Source organism: Sylvia atricapilla, chromosome 1 (genome assembly GCF_009819655.1).
Source record: "Sylvia atricapilla isolate bSylAtr1 chromosome 1, bSylAtr1.pri, whole genome shotgun sequence".
NCBI lineage: Eukaryota > Metazoa > Chordata > Aves > Passeriformes > Sylviidae > Sylvia > Sylvia atricapilla.
In genome coordinates, this window is record NC_089140.1 from 68,155,337 (window position 1) to 68,160,417 (window position 5,081).

A 5,081-nucleotide genomic window follows, 5' to 3' on the forward strand; every position below is an offset into this window, starting at 1 on the left:
TTACAGCTCCTTGAGCATTTATAATACACTTTTCAATGGAAAGAATTTCAGGCTCTTCTATTAAATTCAATTCACTGTCAACTCTGAGGGAGAAGAAGGGGTCTTTCAAGCATTTTTTTTACCCAGAAAGCATGTTAGAGATTCTAAAAATAGGCTGTGCATACATTAATGCCTATATTATGATGTAGCCAAAACTGGAAAGATGTTGAGGACTTTTTAAACTCCCGTTGGCTCCGGGAGGGCTCAGTACTTCACAGAATCTGCCTGAGGGAGAGGCAAGGAGAACAAAGTGAGAATACACAGTCCCAGCAGTGCTCTGACTATGCATGCAAACCTTTTTCAGTCAAAACTCCCCACAGGAGCATGAAAGGATGTTTCAGTCTGTAGCTCCTTTAATCAAGAGCTCCCCCTCAACAGAGGTGTTCAGAAGGAATGGATCTTGTCATGTGAACTAGAGGCTAACACAGGGGAGGCTGCTTTGGCTTTGGCTTGTACATCAAAAAATCCTTTTAGCAGAATAGTGCGTATTGGGGGAGAACAGGAAAAAAAAAACCATGTCCACCCCATATTGTTTGCAGGTATTGCAGAGGAGAGGGCTGCTTTTTAAAGCCCGTTATTTCCTTCCACTGCTTGAGTAAGTGTATAAAGTTTCAATCCCTCTTGCTTTAAAAATCATTTTGTTGAGCAATTGATGAAGACTTTTGTTACTGCAACACTGCACTGGCAACAGAGCCAAATGAGCTAACCGAGCTTCTTTGCAAAGTCTTCAGTCTCCTGTTTCCAAATCTGATAGCTGAGGATGGAAATGTTACCCTGTTCTTCACTGGAGTGTCCAGGCCATCCATGTTCTCATGATAGATAGATTCTAAAAAGGCACCAGACAAGAGCTGATGGATGACTCCAGATCTGGGGCTTGTGGTGGCCTTTTGATTTAGGTGACTTCTGGTATCAAATAGTAAGGAGCAGTTACTAATGGAACCAGGCACCTTGGATATAACTTTTGTTTCCTTGTGTAAAGGAAGCCTTGCACAGCCAGAGAGCCTCTTAGCCCACGGCAGGCATCGTCAACCTCCTGCCCCTTCTGAACTCTTTCCAGGGTGATGCACTAAAGCTATTCAGACTGAGTTTTTAGATCAGCATTTTCCAACCCTTGAGTTTTGGTGGCACTATCAGCTAAGGGAAATACTCCCTTGTCTGCCCCTGTCTGGTTATTCCTGCTCTGTACCTCAGTAATGTGGTTTTAAGCCTGATCAACTGGCAGGGGTAATCACTGTGGTGCAGAAAACATAACTCTTGACAGTGCTGGCAAAGCCATTCTGCCTGCAGTTCACAGTCTGCCTCCATCCTTGAGTTCCAACTCAGCTCTTCCATGGGAAGCCTTACCTTTAGGTGTCCCTGTCCCTGAGTCACTCACCTTGGTTTCAGGTGGAAATGCCTGTTGGCTGGTTAGTGGCTGCTACTGTTACAATAATCTGTTTCCTTTAAAGAGGTTTATGATCTAAACTGAAGTGGTGAAGCCTGCCAGTTTCACTGGTCAGGTCATGCTCACAAAGATACAGCTCATTTACTCCTTACGGCGGAAATTTCCTTTATCCCTTGTTTGCAGTGGTTGACACTCCTTATTACGTAATATAAAGCCTACTGCCAAAAATGAGGATTTTAATTATGAAAATAGTAGAAAAGCCTCTTCCTCCCCCAAGAAGTATATAGTTTATGGATGTGGACAGAAAGAGGGTGAATCATCGTGCCTCTGTGCTAAGGCAGTTGAAGCACAATGGTAAAAGGAGTCCTAAAATGACTTCAAAGCAATGACAGGGGGAGATCTTCTTAGATAGTTAGATGAAGTTCCTTCTAAATGTCGATGCAGTCTGGGAGACAGTAATTGTTGGGGACTATAACTGGTCAGGGCGGAAGAAAGTGCTGCAGTGGACTGTAGGCTGTCGGACGTGTGAAGAAAAATGTAGGGAGTACAGAAATAGCCTTTAGAAGCCTTCATAGCCTACTTTTATATGACAGAAGGCAAGTATCCCTGTAATTTCCACTACACTGATGAAGAAACCTGAAAAAGCAGAGCTGACATGTCACAGCACAAGGTTAGAGCTACAAACCTATTTGACTTAATTTGTGTTTCTAGCCACAGTTCATATCACAAATATAAGAGCCAAGACTTACCTGCCCTTGAGCTTCTTAAGCACCGTGATATGGTCCTGGTCCCTTTTCAAATTCAAGTGATTTTGCTGCATCACTCTGATTGTGTTTGCACTGGTTTGGCCACAGAAACCTTTACAGGGCCTGAGCCCTTTCAGCAAGGTTATTAACAGTATGTGGTAGGTACCCTGCATGTATTTTAAATGAATGAAATCCGTTACAAGTTTGTGAAAGTAAAATGTAAGAACATAAAATTGATAGGTTAAAATCAATCTAATAAATGGCCAAGCAAATGCATTCATTCCCATAACATTTTATTACTCCAGTGAGACAGTAAGATCACAAAAATGCAAGTGGATAAAACATAGGCTGTTGGCATCTTTATTCTCTAAAGTGCAATTGCCAGTAATGGCTTTTGTCTCAAAACTTAAATATGGAAAATAGTAAAACTGCATGTCACACAAGAAGGAATAAAATGTTTTTTAATAAAGCACATCTTTCTGCTTTAAATAAAGTCAAATATATTTTCCCATTTTCTGCTGAAAAGCAACAGTGGCACAGTGCCTCTGCCCATGTTGCATTCATGTAACAAACCTGTCAAATGTAAAGGCCCAGCCTCTCAGTATTTTTAAAAGTGCACAAGGGATACAAGTTGTACTCTGGCAATAAAAAGAGCTAATAATAAAAGATACTTTCATCTGGAAGATGCCTATGTCCTTTGGGACTATCTGGCCTTCCCGAACATCCATTTTACATTCCATGAAGCAGATAAGCTTGTGGATTCCATTCTCTTTCTCAGTACACCACTAGACTAAAGCAAACTTTTCTGTGTGTAAGCATTTTCCAGGAAAACTTTTCTGATGCCACACAGTAATAGATGTTTATTACTAACCCAACTTTCATGAATAGCCTTGTGCCCATATTTAATGTCTGGTCAACATTACACTGATGTAATAGGGGCTCTCCTAACCCAGGAGGAGAGAGGACATATATACATATGTGCATGTCCTGCCACCTGAGCTGAGAATGACATTAGATTGTGGTGGGCTACCAACTTGGCCCCAGACAATGAATGCCAGAAGTGCTCCATGGCAGGATTAAAGCTGTGCACAGTTCTGCTTTTTGCACCAAAAAGGGGATGTTGTACTTCTGGACTTACTGGATTAAGGTTTTTCTGAAACAGGATCCTACTTATGGGGGAATAACAAACTGACCCTGTATGATCAGCGTTAGGCATAGGAGTACATCTACCTTTCACACTTGTAAAATTCAGCAGGATCTGGCATCAGGATGACAATTTCAAGCCCTTTAGGTATAGAATTTTCAGCTTAGGCTCATTTCCCATGGGCATGCAGTGACAGGCACACAGGGGTTTGCGTGATGTGAATATTTTAAGTAAGTTGGAAGCGTGGCACCAGTCAGTCAGACTAAAAGAGGAAAATAGAACCAAATACTTAATGCTTAAGTATGGCACAGGATGGCATGTACCAACTTGAGCCCAAATTGAGAACCCCCAACCAAGACCTTGCAGAGTCCAGCAGAAGCCAGAGCTCCTACTTGGTGCTGAGAACCTCAGAAGTTTATTTAATGACACACATGTCATGGGAGGGCCAACAACAGCAAAAATCATTCTATTCAAAGGCAGAAAATACCAGTCAGAATGAGCACAAGTCAAGTGCTTTCATTGTTTAAACAGAAGCAGTGCAAGGCTGATATCTTTTTAAAAAGGAGGGTTATTCTTGTGGTTCTCTTCCTGGGAGTTTCACTTCCTTAGGGTGTGTGGTTATTCCAGGTTAGCACAGCAGGTGCCAGAAGAGAAGGCCTTTTATTTTCTTGGGTTTTTTTTATATTGAAGAATGGGCAAGACCACCATGTACTGGAACAAGAGGAGAGATTACAAAAACCTACCCTGAACAAAAAGAGCTGTGTGAAGATCTTTCTACAGTGCAAAGGTTCACAGTAATGCCTTTCCTGTGAAGCCACACTGAACTCTCCAAACAGCTAATATGTGGTACTTGGGACATGTCTAGCCCAACAGTGATGTGAAAACTCTTTTTGTGGTGATCCAAGGTGATCCTCTGCCACGTTTTACTCTGTGAAAGGCTACACACCTCTTTATAGGAAGTGAGTGCCTTCATGTTGTTTGCTTTTTCTGGTTTTGTATCACAGCTCTGGGCCTGGTACTGCTCTCTGTGAAGTTGGTTTAGCAGGAATAGGATCTGCTCTGTCATCTGGGTATCGCCCACCTGTTCTCAAAACCACAGATTTCACTAAATAAATAAATGTCTGCAGGTGCTATAGAGCAAGGCTGCAGCAAACCATCACGTGCCTTTCTGTTTGGAGAGATGAGGCTCCGTTGTTTGTTTGCATTCCTTATGTGTGACTGTGCTTCAGAGAGAGCTAAATTCAGTTTTATTATATAGACGCAAAATAGAAAAAATACACAATTGGGACATCACTGCAGTTGTTTGAGTTGCTTTAACACAGAGGCATGTGGAACCTGAATGATGTAGGCAGCTACTTGCAATGTTATCTATTGAAAAGAGTATGATTTAGTTATTTAATTATGCATTTTACAAAAAACTATTATCTTTCACCTTTGTACCACCCCATCATGCTTATTTGTGCTACCTCAAGCTGATGCAGCTGTCATGCTCTCCAAGCACTGCTTTTTGGCTGATCCTGGTAACAGTGGTCTTTCCTCTGGGCTCTGCTGGTTTTTCTGAGAGGTTAGACAGCACCTGAATTTTTACCATGTGAATTCCTGGCCTCCTGAGCCACAGATGTCACTCTGGCCGAAACTGGCTTATATTTTATAATACATGGTGTGAGTGTAATGACCTCTGACCTCCCCAAATTATACAAACAGGAGGGGTCTCTCCTGCCCCAGGCCATGGCATGACCCAGGAAAGTCACTCGCTGCCCTCCTTTGG